The 16,957-nt window shown below is 41.8% G+C and overlaps 1 protein-coding gene across 2 annotated transcripts in view; it reads right to left on the bottom strand.

The window, feature by feature from the left end:
* ANKAR (ankyrin and armadillo repeat containing) overlaps window positions 1-16,957 on the bottom strand; it is a 1,891,262-nt gene that overhangs the window by 109,774 nt on the left and 1,764,531 nt on the right. The gene's annotated exons all lie outside the window — the stretch shown is intronic.

Genomic DNA, 16,957 nt, shown 5'->3' with positions numbered 1-16,957 from the left:
ATTTGGTTGTGCTGTGTATTAAATGTAAGTGCACAAACTATTTGATCTTCTCTCAGTTTCTTTTCTTTTGAATCTTTTTTCAATAAGACCTCTCTATGCTGATAACGAGCTCGTTTTTTACAGCGTTTTAAAAGTTGTTTAGGATAACCTCTCTCTGTTAATCTCTCCTCAATAATGGAAGCCTGCTTGGTAAAGTCTTCGATCGAAAAATTATTACTCAAAAGGAACTTAATTTCCTATTGCCCATCAATACCAGGACTCCTTTGATCTATATGTTGCCTGAAATACACAAAAGTATGAGTGTGCCACCTGGCCGACCCATTGTATCGTTGAGCGGCTCAATTGTGGAGCCTATTGGCCAATACTTAGATTTCTTTCTGAAACCTCTGGCCAAAAATACTCCTACTTACCTTGCTGACTCTTCGGATGTTAAAAGCATAGTAGAGTCTTTGCCTTTCAATAGTGACAGCGATATACTTATCACATTGGACGTAGAGTCGTTATATTCTAATATTCCCCAGGGTGATTCCTTGGGGATTATGAAGAGATGCCTTCAAACTAGGGCAGATAAGACTTCAGTCCCGAGTGAGTTTTTGGTGGAACTATTAGAAATTGCGCTTACTAAGAATTTCTTTAGATTCAAAAATACATATTACATGCAAATAAAGGGGACGGCTATGGGGGCACCATTTCCCCCCAATTATGCCACCCTTTATATGTGGGACTTTGAAGAGTCCACCATCTTGACAGAATCCAATCCATTTAAACCAGCCCTGAAATTTTATAAGAGGTATATTGACGATATACTTATGATTTGGGACTGCTCCAGAGGGGATCACAATGCTTTTTTTCCTCTGGATCAACAACTTAAATCCTAATTTGAAATTCACAATTCAGACTAGCAATAAAGAGATTGCATTTCTGGATTTGTTGATAAAAGTTGACGATGAGAGTTTGGTTGTGGATCTGTATAGAAAAGAATCGGACAGGAACACTATACTGCACCATCAGAGTTTCCACTCTCAATCTTTGAAATCTAATATCCCCTACGGGCAGTTCCTAAGAGCTCGTAGAAATTGTACAAAAATCGAAGACTTTACCAAGGAGGCTTCCATTATTGAGGAGAGATTAACAGAGAGAGGCTATCCTAAACAACCTTTAAAACGCTGTAAAAAACGAGCTCGTTATCAGCATAGAGAGGTCTTATTGAAAAAAGATTCAAAAGATAAGAAACTGAGAGAAGATCAAATAGTTTGTGCACTTACGTTTAATACACAGCACAACCAAATTAAGAAAACTATCTCTAATCATTGGCATTTACTCCAACTGAATATGCAGAAGTTACCCAAACCCATCTATGCCTTCAAAAAGGGTAAGAACATCAAAAATTGGGTCTCTAAGGCGGACAGAAATCATCTACAAGAGACTCAATCTACCATTACTGCAGCTTGGGGTATGCCCCCAGTTGTTGGACGTTACCCATGTGGCAATTGTTGCAACTGCTCTAGCACCTCAGCCATTTCTGTTATTAAAATCCATGAAAGGGATTGGAAACTTAGGCAACATACCACCTGCCTTAGTGCCAATGTTATTTATGTAATAATTTCTCCTTGTAAGAAGGCATATATTGGCAAGACGACCAGACCTGTAAAATTACATATAGGGGAACATAGATCCAAGATTAGAACAGGACAAGTAAATGCCCCTTTGACTACGCATTTTTTGGAATTTAATCACAGCCCAGAGGACATAAAATGGTGGGCTGTAGAAAAGGTACTCGGCACAGATGCGGCTAATGTGGCGGCACGTCTATCCCAGAAAGAACAGTGGTGGATTTATCACACCAATAGCCTCAATATAGGTTTTAATCAGCAAGAGGAATGGAACTGAGTGCACCTTATCCATTCCCCTATTTTTGTTTGGAGTCAGGTGGCTTTTTACAAGATAATATTAGACCCCCCTTGGCGTGTAAGAAGCAACTAGATTCATTATTCAGACCCTTTTGAGAGGTAGGATTGTTCTTGCATCATATTTGGCTTTATATTATTGTTGAATGGTTTTCTAACACATTCTTAGATTTTTTACACTTTTCCATCTTGCCGCCTGGTAATGATCAGTTAAACACATTTTATCATTTGTTAATATTGTTTGGATTATTTGATTAGTATGGTTCAAAATGGTTATGCATTATCCGCATGGAACTCCGAGCATTACTGTAATGCACGGATTTCCGCGGTGAAATAATGACGTTTCTCGCCATGTTTGAAAGTTTCACTTTTGCATTTGTCAGTTTTTTGTGTTCTCTAAACGGACATTGGATTTAAAGAGGGACTAGCTTATGATAGGCTGTCTCCTCGGCTCCTCGGAAGTCATTGCGGGCAGCGTTTGTTTTTGAAACATACTGCGAGGTAAGTGGAACGGTTTGCCGTCTGTTATTCAGCTCCGCTTTCCAGCTTCTTTTGGTCACTTTAATACGCAGTAAGGAGTTCACTTCTAACAGGGGACTTTGATCTCCGATTTTATGTGTATTTCAGAGTGTAATTACACACGGAATAGGCGTTCCAATTCGGAAGGAACCGTATGTCTGGGACCCATTTTGTCTACTTTCTGTCTTCAGTATATACACGAAGTGGCTTTAGCAAGTTCTACGTAAATAGCATTAGGTGAGAAGACATTTTTTTATTTTTTAACTTTTAACTTCCTCATCTCTAAATATGCGATTTTGACCTCCGATTTTCTGTGCTTTCTAGAGCGCATTTACATAGGGAATAGGTTTTCCCAATACGGAGGGAACTGTACGTTTTTGGACCCATGGCGTCTACTTCCTGCGTTTGGTATACAAAAGAAGCGGATGCAGTAAGATCCAAGTGAACCACAGAAGTAGATTGCCAGTCTTTCTGACGAAACCGAGTTGGTTTGATCAGAACCCCCGGCTTGAAGGTACACTTTTGGGCTAGTATTATCTGAAGCTGGTTAAATTTAGATTAAGATAAAAACAGACATTGGGACTGAATATGTCTGTTTTTTGCTTTTTGTCCTCCAGGGATTGCTTACTCTTAGTATCTCTGAAGCACATTAGAGACCATTGAAGCTATAATCTAATCCATTACCTCTGGTACATATCAGAGGTTGAAAAAGTACAAACCAGACGATGAGCCGTAGTTTGGTTTTCAGGTATGATTAAATCGAAATTGAGACATGCAGGAGACAGGGTGTCGGACTAGAGAAAGTACATTGGCATGAATTGATAGTGCCTAAGAATGGGGAAATGACTATTTTGATTCTTTTCCTTTTGAATTGACTGTCTAACTTCACTTAGAGGTAGATGGGAGTGAGTCACTGTATATTTGGGTGGCTTCTGTGTCACATGCTGTATTGTGAATTATGAATCGGAACTAGTTCCCTTCATTTAGCCAAACTTTTGTTTTTTGGGTATAGAGATAGACCATTTAGGCCTCTCCCAGGGTTTGGACTTTGCTATTTGATGAGAGTAACTGAGTGAAAGAGACAGTAAGGTATATTTTTAACAACATTTTAATTGAAATAATTTTTGTTTGTTTGATTTTAGAATTGATGTTAGGTTCATCCAAATCCTGATGAAGACATATATAATCAACCAAGTCGAAACTATTGACCAAGAAGCCTGTTTGATAAAGAAGATTCATATGTATGGGCACTAATAGTCGATATTTTGTCTGCAATGAACAACTATTAGCATAATAATGGAATTGAATTTGCACTTTCTCGAATTTCTTAAAATAATTTAATGTTTTAAGATCTTGATTAGCTGAATGAATGTATGAATGCTTGATGTTTAGGATGTTCTTTTATAAAAAATGAATTAAAAATGTTCACGATTTTTTATTCAAATTTCAATAAAATAAAATTATGATTTGATTTATTACCTTCTGCTCTTTTTCTACCAGTTGCTCTCGATATCCTGACACCACTACTTGTTCCTTTGTCTGTCATTATCAGGGCATTCTTTCCCCGTACAGAGGGCAGAAAGGCCTTCAGCGCTAGTCTGATTGCCCTCAGCTCCAAAAGGTTGATGTGTAGTTTTGACTCCGATGGAGACCAACGACCGCTGATTGTTAATTCTTTGGTGTGGGCTCCCCACCCTGTTAGTGAGGCGCCCATCACTACCGTTATCTCTGGCCATGGTTGCCAAGATTGTCCCTTGAGAATGTTGTCTTCGCAATTCCACCACATTAGATCTTGAGCCACTCTGCTCGGAACTTGCAGAAGATCCGACATGTTCTCTGAAAATTGTGACCATTGGGTTCTGAGGGCCCATTGAAGGGATCTCATTCTCAATCTGGCCTCTGGCACCAGAAAAATGCAGGATGCCATGAGGCTGAGCAACCTCAAGAAGTCGAAGGCCGGAAGATGCTGGGAATTCTGGAACTTTGTTACCATCTGCTGAATGTGTTGAGCTCTCACTTCAGGGGGTGAGGGTATCCCAGAGAAAGTATCCAAGACCGCTCCGATAAACTGGAGTCTTTGGAATGGTATCATATGAGCCCAGTCTGTGTAGGGAGAGGCAGGTGATACTGAGATGTTCCTGGGCTTGCTCGGGTGAACGAGCCCTGATCAGCCAATTGTCCAGGAAGGGGTAGATGTGAATCCCCCCCTCTCCTGAGACTTGCTGCCACTACCGCCATCAGTTTTGTGAAAACCCTCGGGCGGAGGTCAGCCCGAATGGCAGAATTCGAAACTGATAATGAGAACCGCGGCCCGCGAACCTCATGTACTTTCTGTGCTTGAGATGGATTGCACATGAAAGTAAGCATCTTGAAGGTTCAATGATACCAACCAATCTTGGAGTTGGAGAGCCTGAAGGATCTGAGAAAGGGTGACCATCTTGAACTTGTCCTTCCTGAGGAACTTGTTCAAGTTTCTTAAGCCCAAGATGGGTCTCAGTCCTCCGTCCTTCTTGGGAATGAGAAAATAGGTAGATTGCCAACCCTTTTTCCTCTCTGCTACAGGTGCATAGTCTATTGCACCTTTCTCTAGCAGGGTTAAGATCTCCTGCACGAGGAGCGGATCTCGAATTCTGACAGAGCTGGCTCCCAGTGGATGATCCCGAGGCCTATCTAGAAAAGGAAGGCAGTAACCTTAGGCTACTGTTTCCAGTACCCAAGCATCTGAAGTAATGCCCTGCCATTCGTTCAGATGCTGAGAGATTCTGCATCCCATCGGGGTGCTGTGGGTCAAGGCCTCATAGTGGCTTAGAGGAGGCTGCAGCAGCGGCTGAGGGTAAAGATGCCGCTGCTGGGGCTGCTTTTGCACCCTTACCTCGTCCACCACGAGGGAATCTTCTTTGCCCCCTTTGTACGGCCTCTCCTCTTCCTCTACCAACTGAGGAATAGAAACAAAAAGGACGCCCTCTCCAGGAAGATGAGCCCGAATAAGGTTGTTGAGGTTGCCAAATAGAGGCGCTAAGGGACTTCGCTGCTGCTTTGGAGGTCTGCAGCTTTTCCAGACTCTAGTCAAAATTCCTGTTCATAGCAGGACCAGATTCTGGGGCTTCCCAATTAGCCATCACCTTCCTCTGGAGGGCCTTGTGAAAAGCTAAGACTGGGTCTTTTTGGGGGTCTTGGTCCAGGATGTCCATCATGTCATCCTGTTCGAAAGTTGGTGAAGCCCTACTCCAGCCCATGCACCCAGTGACCCTGTTAATCAGATTTCTATATCCTGAATCAGCATGATCTGATGGGTCAGGTTTACCAAACTCCAACTCTGGGGGTGTATCAAGACCGCTAGCAGAGCAGTGGTCGAAGTGAGCGGGAGCGGTCGGGAGCGGTGCTCCTATACTTTTTTAAATTACCTTTTACAGCTCCTACACTATTATTTTAAAAAGAAACCGTTCCGGAACGGTTTTGTTTTAAAATAAATGTGTAGGAAGCAGTTGAAACTTGCACTTTCAGTGCAGTGCACTGAACATTCCCTTAAACTGCAGGCGCATGCATTTGGGGGTTTATACTGTGCATGGGAGGGGGTATGGCGATGGGGTTTGCTGGGAGCGGTGCAGACCTGTAGGGAACATAGCTCCACTACTTCTTTTCGTACACTTCGACCACTGTAGCAGAGTGGAGAGTCACAGAGATGTTTCATTTTAGACTCAGGATCAATTAGCTCTTCAGGCACTTCCCAAGTGCCAAACCTCACTCCTAATGGAGAAACATCCTCATCTGAAGCACTATCCTCCTCATAAATGGAGGACATTGACTTAAAAAAGTATTTTTTTGTTACACGTTTAAATATTCTTTCTTGCACCATTAAATGCTTCGATGGAATTGAAGGCACTGACAACGGCATCAAAGGCGTCTTTGAGAAATCTCTTGATTTGGGAGTCGACGCAAATGGCGTTGACAAAATTGTCAATGGCTTCGATGTTTTTAGTTTCTTCGCCGGTATCAGAGGTAGAGTCGACTCACGCGTCAATGCCTTCTAGACCTTTTTGTCAGGTCGAGCATGTCTAGCCTTCGATTTACTACTCCTTTTGGCCGAAGTAGTTTCTGACCTTCCTGCATCGTCCAACGGAGCGACCAGGGTCTGGCTCTAGGGATACTCTTTTGAGGGGGTTGAGGCCGTGTTCTCAAAGATCTGCATCATCTCTTGCCTAAAGGCATTCCATTTACTGGGAGAATCTGACCTAGTCGAACATCGTATAACCTTAGGAGAGGTATCCGATGACGAAGAGGGAGACCTGCGGTGTCTCTTTTTCGCCTTCTTGGATGAAGACGATGAGGATGGTCAGGATCGACTCCTCGATCAGGACCTCTTTGAATGTCTATGTCGAGTAGAGTGCTAGGACTCACCTGACTTTTTATATTTTTTCAAAGAAACCTTCGAAGTTTCCCTCCCCACCGCTAATTTACCTTTGCGTTCCCGGAGAGCTTTCTCAGTCATAGACTTACAGGACCCGCAGTCTTCGGTCCGGTGACTAGAACCCAAACACCAAAGGCAGTTATGGTGAGGATCTGTTATCGACATTTTTGCCCTGCAGTCGTGACATTTCTTAAAACCTGACTTAAGGGTAGAAGTGGTCGAAGAAGAAGACATTTTTCAGAAGTAAACCGAAGCGCGCTGTTATTACTCGAAGCAAAGCTATCGGAAAAATTGAACTGAAGCCAACGGGCGCGGCACGAGCTACTTATACTACTGGTGACTTTGACACGCCACAGCGGCCCTCGAGGGACATAAACACCACAACATCATGCACAGCACCCTCTGGCGAGAAAAAATTCTGAAGCAGCGAAGCTGGACGAGATACTTATATCAAAGATGAGGAATACGTGTGAGGACACAATCCATTCAAAGTTGTATTTACAGTTGTGAATAGGTACATTCTCACTGGGCTACTTGGCTGAAAGTTGGAGTGTGGCTCAAGGATTATGGGTTTGTCTGTGTGAAAATAGGACTAAATAATGGCTGGCACTTTTTTCTCTTTTATGCCTTTGTACAAATGTCATGGAGCTGTACTGCGGTTCGCCTCCGAACTCACCAGTAAAAATGACAAAAGTAGTCTAAAAAGGAGTATACACCAGGCAAGAAGTAACGCAATTTATTCTGGGCTCAGATACAGCTGGGAAAGCGGAATTCAAACAGAATGTGGAACAGAAAAGCGCTGTCAAAGATACGCTCCTGTTTGTGCTCTCCTTACACGCTTTCCCACTCCCTTCGTTGCCTGCATCTACATCTCCTTACTACCCCTAAACCTGACTGTCAAACCCACTCCTTTCAAGAACCCTCACCAAGTGATGAGCACAATGTCAAACCGCCATCTTACTCTGTAAAGAGTTATGGTGCCAATTTCATGAGGCCTTTGCACAGTGGGTGTGAGATTTGGGCACAAAAGGTTAGGCTAACTGTTCTTTTCCATTAATCACATTTTCCTGTGACTAATGTGGCATTGCCTTACCAACTGTGAAAAGGGCTGTATTCTAGGGTCACACAAAGAAGCTTTGGACCTCTATGGGGTATCTCTCGTATACCTTGTCCAGGGGTTGCGTCGCACAGTGATTGGCTCACCCGTACCATCATGTTTCTCTAGCCATCCTTTACAGGTGACAAACAAGTGAGTTTGTCACACCAGGAAATGTTTTCAGAAATAGAAAGGGAAGTGAGAAGGAGAATAAGAATATGGGGAGATGAGGGAGGGAATGAAGGACAAAGGAGGGGAAAAGACAGAAGCTGAGACAGGTTAAATAGAGTATAATGAACAAAGAGAGTGATTAAGGAGGGAGGAGAAGCATAGATGGAAGCACAGGCCACTTCACTGTGCCTTTTAAAGTCTGGCTGGGCTTTGGTGGAGTAGGGCATATGTCAGACTCATGTGATACCTTGCCTCATAAGTAACTTTCTCTTTTCCAAGCCCATTTGCCTTTAAGATTAACTAAGGTGTTGTATCATGCTCATTCCTGGCCCTAGTGGCCTTGCAGATGAAATGGTATTATTCATGTTGCCACATTTTCCTAAAAGGCGGGTGCACAGCATCATGACTGATTTGGGGCACCTTGGTCCTTGGAAGGGGCGATGTGGCTGCTGAAAGCACTATAGAAAACTGTGAGGGACTGTTACGGAAGCCAGGCTAAAAAATACAAATTAAGAAATAAAAACCACATTCATTTGTATGTACAAAGAATACGTTGAGACCACAACCACATTTTTGACCCCTGAAAAGTACCTGCTAAAGTCTCTAACGCCAGACATGAGATCTTTTGTCATGGAAATGAGATTGAATCGGCTTCTAGTGCTTGAGGTAAAGGGTGCGTGGCTGGGCATCCAGAGGAAAGATAAAGGTTGTAGGATTTATAGAGTCACGCTGATACTGGACACAGCACAACATGTGCTAACCCGCTGTAACACACTGGGACATTAACACACTGTATATGGTTTATCTCTGTGACTGTGTATACTGGATGGAGGAAGTAAAGAGCAACCACTTCTGGAGGAAATGTCTAACTGCTACAGATCATTGAATAAACAAGGCTCTCTTTAAACTATGGTTTAGGATTAAGGCTTTATTGGAGCTTGTGAATTTATAATAACAACTGAGGGGTACTCCTGCTTATTTTCTCTTTTCAGAAATAACATTGTCGCAATACGGGTATAAGAAAAAAGTGATCAGGAAACACTGACCTCTGTACATCATAAGTGAATTTGGTTTTATATGTTATTCTGTATATGTAGGGATTTCTTTTTATTTATGTATATAATATTTGTAATAAATATGTGTAAAGTTCTGTGAATTAAACAAAAAAAGAAAATATTAGAAATAAAAAAGCAATAATCTACAAAATAAAAATAATTTGAAGTATACAAAATAAGTTTAAAACTGTCCACTGACTTGTGGGCACAGACACAAACATAAATGACTCCAACAATACTTTTATCCTCACCAGCTGAAAAATGAATGTTCTTACTCAGATGCCTTCCACACATTGTGCAGAAGGACAAGTGAAAGCCTTCAATGTCATTTAAAAACATTTGTTTTTATTGTTACAGTTGTCGAAACAACTTTTCAATAAATCATTTAACAGTATAAATGGTAAAATAGAAATAAACATCATATAACTAAGCATAAATAATAAAGATAAGCAAGAAAAAGCAATAATAAAGCAGTCGTAAACTTTGATACAATAAAAGCGGGCAAGTGCTTAAAAAATGTGAAAACAGAACTACACAAATATTAGTTGAAAAGTAAATTTAGGAATATCTGAGTAAAGGGAAGGAAGAAGGAAGAGAAGAAAGATAGGAGAAGGGTAGAAAAGATCATAAGTTATAAGATAAGTGTATACAAGAGAGTAACAAAAAGTAATAATTATAAAAGGTAAAGGGCAAAGGACAGAAATATTACATGCTCTTTCACATTAATTGCATTATGATGATGAATCTAGGTCAAGTAGGCGGATATATTTAACAATAGCTATTTGCAGATGTATTAGCCTTGTATGATACAATCTCTTCCAGAGATCATCTGAGGTTAGAATTGTTATATTTGACAGGTAAGGTTTGAATAGCTTAATACGCTGACCAATTAGGGTGGGACACTCGGTTAACAGATGGAAGAGTGTTTCAATGCACTCTTGATTGCAACAAAATCGACAGAAGTTCTCACTAGACTGTAATTGCAGTCGTCAGTGTTTCAGATCTCTAGTAAGACACAAATTCAAGCAAAAGCATAAGAAAGTGCTTTGCAAGTTTGAGTGAGGAAATTTGAGAAGGTACATTTCCGTGGTTTTAAGTTTCTTTGCCTGCAAGGGATTATCTTTGCATACTTTATATTTTTTGCATAAGCCTAACATATTAATTCAATCCAAATGCCATAGGTTACTTTTGGCTTTGTTTGGATTAGTTTTCAGTAAGAGTTCTAATATATTTGTTGCAATCATCACAGATCGTACAAGCTTTTGCCACAATCGGGGATATGCATGCTCAGATTCCAACATGTACCGTGCAAGTTTAGATGATATTGAAGGCGAGACTGGTAGCATGATTAACTTTCTATACAGAGCCAGGAATTTCCAGTTAGCCATCACGTATAGAGATGGTAGGCCCAACTCGTATCTAATAAGACACATGGGCTGACTTCTTGGCAAATTTAGGACTTTTTTCCAATAGATCCCTTCGATTTTGGTCCAGATATCTGGGTCTTTGGAGGTTTCATCTCACATCCATAAAGGATTATTGCAGTAACCTTCTGCATATAGAAGGTGATAGCAAGTTTACAAGAGAACTTTCCATATTTCCCTTGGATCAATAACACCTGCGAGGTACAAGAAAGAATCTTTGCATTCACATTGTTAATATAGGGGTCATCATGCAGATCATTGTTAATCTCTATACCAAGATATTTGTAGTCATTCACGTTCTCTAAGTACTTTATATTTAAAGTCCAGTTAAAACTAGTTGATTTGGAGGATATTTTATATGTGCAGCACAGAACTTTAGTTTTGTTGGTATTAATTTCAAGGCCATTAGTAGTAGCATACAATTCGAGGGTAGATAAGAGTTTCTGAAGGCCAGTCGGGGTCTTCGATAATGACACAAGGTCATTGGCGTACATTAGCCAAGAAACATCGGATAGTCCCAAGCACGGGGGGTCCGATGAGAGAGTATCAAGAAGTTATGATGTAGGTCGTGAATAAAAAAGTTAAATAATATTGCGGCGAAGACACAACCTTGTTTCAGGCCTCAATAAGTCCGTATTGATTCCGAGAGCAGACCCTGCAAGTTTAGTCTCACCTGGATTGAAGTATTAGAATGCAACTGCATTATAAGAGATAGAAGAGAAGGAGGGCAACCTGACGTGATGAGCTTCATCCAGAGAAGTTCTCTACTTACCGAGTCAAACGCAGACTTAAAGTCAACAAAGGCAAGGTAGAGGCCATGTTCCAGTTCCTGTGCATGATGCTGGATAGCGGTCAAGACTGTTAAATTAGTTGAGGTGCCAATCCCTGGAATGAACCCAGTTTGATGAGGATCATTTAGGTTAATTTGTATTGTCCATTGATTGAGATTGCGTAGGATCAGTCTGGAAAATATTTTCCCTAGAACATCAAGAAGTGAAATTGAACCATAGCTTTGGGGTCCCTGTCGGTCCCCTTTTTTGAAAATGGGGACAATAATAGATTTACACCAGGAGGAAGGTATTTTACAGGTGTTAATAACCTCCCTAAATATCAAGTTCAGTATCAGGGTCCAGGCCCTAGGGTTAGATTTGACGGTTATATTTGACAGACCGTCAGGGTCCGACGCTCTAGAAGCTTTAAACTTCGATATATAGTATTGAATAGCAGCAGTATCAAAAGTGAGAGTCAACTTGATAGGAGGGATAGAAATGTCCATATATACTTGGGTTTTTATATTATGTTTAGCGTATAGCAACGTATAATGGTCTGTCCATTTCTGCTCACTCACAGGATTAGATTGAAGTGCCAACTGAGAAGTCGAGGAAGAGTTGGTAAGTAAGTGCCATATAGATCTCGAATTTTTCGAGGCAAGTATCTTTAGCATGACCTCGCTATCATTATTATACATAAGAGCCTTTCTCCCTAACAACCAGTTTTTATACTCCATTTCAGGTGCCTGATCAATATCAAGTGATCTGGGAGCTTCATCTTACGTTGTTCTCGTATTTGCTTACGAAGGGTAGTTTTGCGTTTTTTAAATTCCGGATCAAAGGCATGTATGTATTTGAAAAACGTTTTTTTAGCTCCTTCGTCAGGTTCAGCGAAAAGTTGGAGCGCTGCACCATACGGCGCATCAAGGAGTGCCATAGGTGAGTCTTTTATGACATTAAATTCCAAGCAATAGTACAGTCTATAGAGATGATCCTCTGAGAGCCGTAATCTATTGCGCTCAACAGTTATAAGCACAGAGGTTTTTAAGTATTGGGTCGATGTAATCGTAGTGTCCCACATCCAGCTAAATATAAGTTGGTTGTGGTCGCTTTAACATTGACTGTGAACATGAAAATGTTTGACAAGAGAAAAAGTATTAGAGTCAACATAGATGTAATCAATAGTAGATTTCGGGTCTAGACGATGCCAAGTAGGTCTATGTGGGATGTTGCCCTCAATTGAGACATTTATCATTTGTAATTGGAAGTTTGCCATGAGCATCGACCATTTCGATATTGTAGTTGCCTCTTGGGAGGTCGTATTTTGGAAGCAAAGAATGTTTAAATCTCTGACAAGGATAATTGATGTAATGGTTCGGTCTAGTGCTATTAGACCGAGGAGGTGCTCAATAGCAATTAGGAATTCATTGTCAGGTATCACAGAACGATTCCAGTAAGCATTTATTAGGGCAATTGTATGTGACATAGAGATAATTTGAACGAGCTGGGTATAATAATTGTGAACAGCCCATTTAGAGATTGTAAGCCCAGATGACTTTTTCACACCTATGAGCATCCCTGCCATTGGACGGCCTTTAGGATTTTGCAATGCTGGAATGGTAAGTAAGTCAAAATTATCCCACACTGGTACCGTTTTTAACCAAGTCTCTTGCATGGCAATGATGTCGTAATGATGTAGATCACTTTTACTGTAGTTAATAAGATGAGAATGACCTTGTGTATTCCAACTCATTAACTTCATTTCAGTAAATGAGTGTGATGTTAGTTGTTAACAACTAGAGGTTGGTCATGCCGAGGTGAAGCGCGTAGAGTCCCGGATAGGCTCAAGAGCATGTGAGGTGTATTTTGGTCATGTAAGTTCATTTTTATTTTTTGAATCAGATTTTTTCTGATATGTTTCATATGATAGTGTAAAACCCAAGTCAAAAAGTTTGCCTCTAGCTTGCCATATAAGATTTAGGATCACCCCAGATTTGATCCATAATCTGGCACAAGTAAGGTTAGTATCATCAGGAAATTCAACCTGGTCAATATCAGTGGTGGTGAGATCTTCCGGAGGTTGAATATCCGAGAAAATATTTAGGATCGACACACAGTTTAGATCATAGATGTCATAAGGACCAGGGCTACATTGGATTAACAGGGTGTGGTAGCTCGGGCCAACTGTTACACTCACCTGGTTCCCACAGGGGCGTCGATCAGAGCCGGACAGCTGCGGTCTCCACCAACGTGATGCGTAGTGCCGAGATGACTGTCTGGACTGGCCCGCCTAATCTCGTCTGCTTGATCCGTAGAAGTATTCTCCTGCAAGTGGAGAAAGGGATTTAGCCACCCGTGGATTTTAGTGATGGCCCCCTCCCACTGTTCTCGTTCTCCCCTCTTGTCACCTCCGATATCCCCTTTTAGTAACCTCACCTTATATTTTTAAAAGATGAGCCCTCCATCCTGCATGGCATGCAGGGGCGCGTAGATACCAGTTACTTCACTGGTTTGAAGGTGCTGGAGGAGTTCCGGAGGAATATTGACTCCGGGGTTTATAAGTTCAAAGAGTTCAATATGTCCGATGTTCATTCTTATTCAATTCCCTTGTTGAATTGCAACTGGTTCAAAAGAATATTGCCTGGAGGCAGCTGATGGCGTTCAGGTAAGAGTCTGTATTACCCAACACTGTCCGGTATAAGTTGCATGAGTTTAACTTGTTATTTTCTCCCTTTATAGGTGCGGCAAATGAAGATGAGGCGTATTAATGGATAATGCCTCCGATGGTAAATCAGGTAAGCCTATGGTGGTAAGAGATTGTATTTGTCGGCACTCTTGGCTCACCTTGTTGTTTCTTTTGTTTTTTCCCCCAGGTGCTGGCGTTCGGCGAAGAAAATGATGGAGGCAGCGCTGGATCGAAAAATGCTGTGAGGACTGGTGAGTATGGCGCGGCTCTGCAGCTGGCGATGCGACGCGTTCAGAAATAATGTCCTTTTCAAGTTCGAAGACGTGATGGATCTGGAATCAGGTAAGGATTGAAATAATGTTGTTGTTCTAACCTTTCCTTCTTTTTGCTAGGCGCTCTGGATTCGAGACAGGCGTGGCTGAAGACTGGATACTGACTGGAGGCACGGTGAGCGTTACGCTGCTGGATGCAGAATAACGCGAAGCGCGTGTTGCTGATCGGGCGTGGTTTAAATAGCCTCCAAAGTAGTTCCAGGTAAGAAGTTCCCCAGAACCACACCCGAGTAAAAAATAGTAAAAAATTTGTTTCCCTTTTGTCTTGTTTTCCTGTAACAAAATAGTCCTATCCAAGCCTCACGTTGGCTTGGATTCAGTTGCAGCATGGTCTGCATGAGGTAAGTAATGTTTATGAGCCTGGCGCCTATGGCGCCAGGACTGATTCCTATTATGAGCCTGGTGCCTAAGGCGCCAGGACTAAACCCAGACAGCCCCTAGCCGGGGCTGCTGGGGTTTTAAAAAATATCTGGATGTCTGCTCCCGGGGCTGATGGGCTTGGTCAAGATGCCCGGGGTAGGTGTCATGACATCACTCCCCCCCAAGGCCTCTCCTAAAGGTGTTCTTCCCCTCGGTCCTGGTTTGTCTGGGGTTCCGATGGAATTTTATCACCAGCCGAGGTGCATGAACGTGGTCACTAGGCTCCCATGACCTTTCCTGTGGTCCGTAACCCTACCAGTCGATTAAATAAAAAAGTCTTGATTTAACCATTTTAGAGTCCAGGATATTTTTAACTTCGAATTCGGGTTCCCCATCTATTAGGATGGGGTCGAGTGGTTTGGCTAGTCTTGTTCCCGGGTTGAACTGGTTTCAGTAGTGAAACATGAAAGACAGGATGGATCCGCATATTAGAGGGTAATTCCAATTTGACGGCCACCGGGTTGATAATGGCCGAATAGTGTAAGGTCCCAAATATCTAGGATTAAAAGTTTGAGTCCATTTTAGAGGTATGTGTTTTGTGGCCAGCCAAACTTGATCTCCAATCTGGTATTGTGGGGCTTCACTTCTATGTTGATCAGCATTTTTCTTGTATTTCTTTCGCTTGTTTCAAATGTTCTGTTGCTTCCTTAAAGGCTTGTGTAATAGTAGAGTGCAGATGATTCACTGCGGGCATTTCTAAGTGTTGAGACGAATCGAGTACTGATGTTCGAGGATGATGTCCATATATGGTATAAAAGGGGCTTTGTCCGGTTCCAGAATGTACAGAGTTATTGTATGCGTATTCGGAAATCCATAAAATCCATAAAATATCCTTCCAATTGCTTTTGGTTTGGTGCAGCATGTAATGTAGGTACTGTTCAAGAGTCTGGTTGGTCCTCTCCGTCTGACCATCGGTCTGGGGGTGGTGACTGGTTGATAACCTCACGTCGATTTGCGCTAATTGACAACATCGTTTCTAAAATTGAGAAATGAATTGGCTACCTCGGTCAGAGACCAATACAGAAGGAAATCCATGTATTCGAACAATGTTTTCGAGAAATTCCTTGGCCAAAATTGAAGCGGAAGGTAATCCCTTTAAAGGAATAAAGTGGGCCATCTTGGAAAAAAGATTGTCAATAACTAGAATGGAGTTAAATCCATTACATGGAGGTAGATCAGTAATAAAGTCTAAAGACAGAGTATGCCAAGGTGTAGGAGGAATATACAAAGGTTGTAAAAGACCAGCTAGTTTCTTCTTTTGACTTTTGTTTTGGGCGCAGATACCATAAGATAGCACAAATGACTTTATGTCTTTTCACCGGTGGGCCACCAGAATTGTCTTTTAATTTTAGCTTCAGTTTTTGCGATACCTGGATGTCCTTCCATCAGAGCATCATGATAATTGGAGATAACTAGTTCTTGTAGTTCCTTGTGTTGTAGAAATAGACGCCCTTGATAGTAAGGTAGGTCATTGCTGACTGAATAATCTTTGCCTTTCTTTACCCAGTCCTGCAGGGCTGCAGGATCGAAAAGTTGTTGGATTTTTAAATGAATATCTTCTAAAGTCTGTAGAGTAGTTATGCCAAGAATTCTTTGTTCTGAAATTATAGGCACCGGTTCCGGGTTCGAATATGCTTCTCCCATCCCTATTCAGGATAAGGCATCTGCCTTGCCATTTTTACAACCTGGTCGATAAGTGATCACAAAGTTGAATTTGGCAAAGAATAATGCCCATCGAAGTTGACGCGATGATTGGGCCTTGGCTGTTTTCAAATACTGCAGATTCCTGTGATCGGTGATTACAGTGATGGTATGCCTAGCACCGAGAAGATAATGCCGCCAAGCCTTGAAGGCGGACTTGATGGCTAATAACTCCTTATCAGTAACCGCATGGTTTAACTCGGGTGCTGAGAACTTTCTTGACCAGAAAGCTACTGGATGAAGTTGACCAGTTTCAGGATCCTTCTGGGACAGGACAGCTCCCAGGGCTAAACTGGATGCATCGGTTTCAACTATGTATGGAAGCTCAGGGCGTGGATGCTTTAAAACAGGTGCAGATGTGAATTTTGACTTTAGCTCTTGGAAGGCTCTTTCAGCCTCTTCAGTCCACAAAAAACGTTTGTTTTTTCGCAAAAAAGTGCTGTGATGGGGTGTACAATATGTGAGAAC

This window comes from Ambystoma mexicanum, chromosome 9 (assembly GCF_040938575.1).
Source record: "Ambystoma mexicanum isolate Mex_15411 chromosome 9, UKY_AmexF1_1, whole genome shotgun sequence".
NCBI classification, from domain to species: Eukaryota; Metazoa; Chordata; class Amphibia; order Caudata; family Ambystomatidae; genus Ambystoma; species Ambystoma mexicanum.
This window is presented reverse-complemented; position numbering and strand designations above follow the sequence as displayed.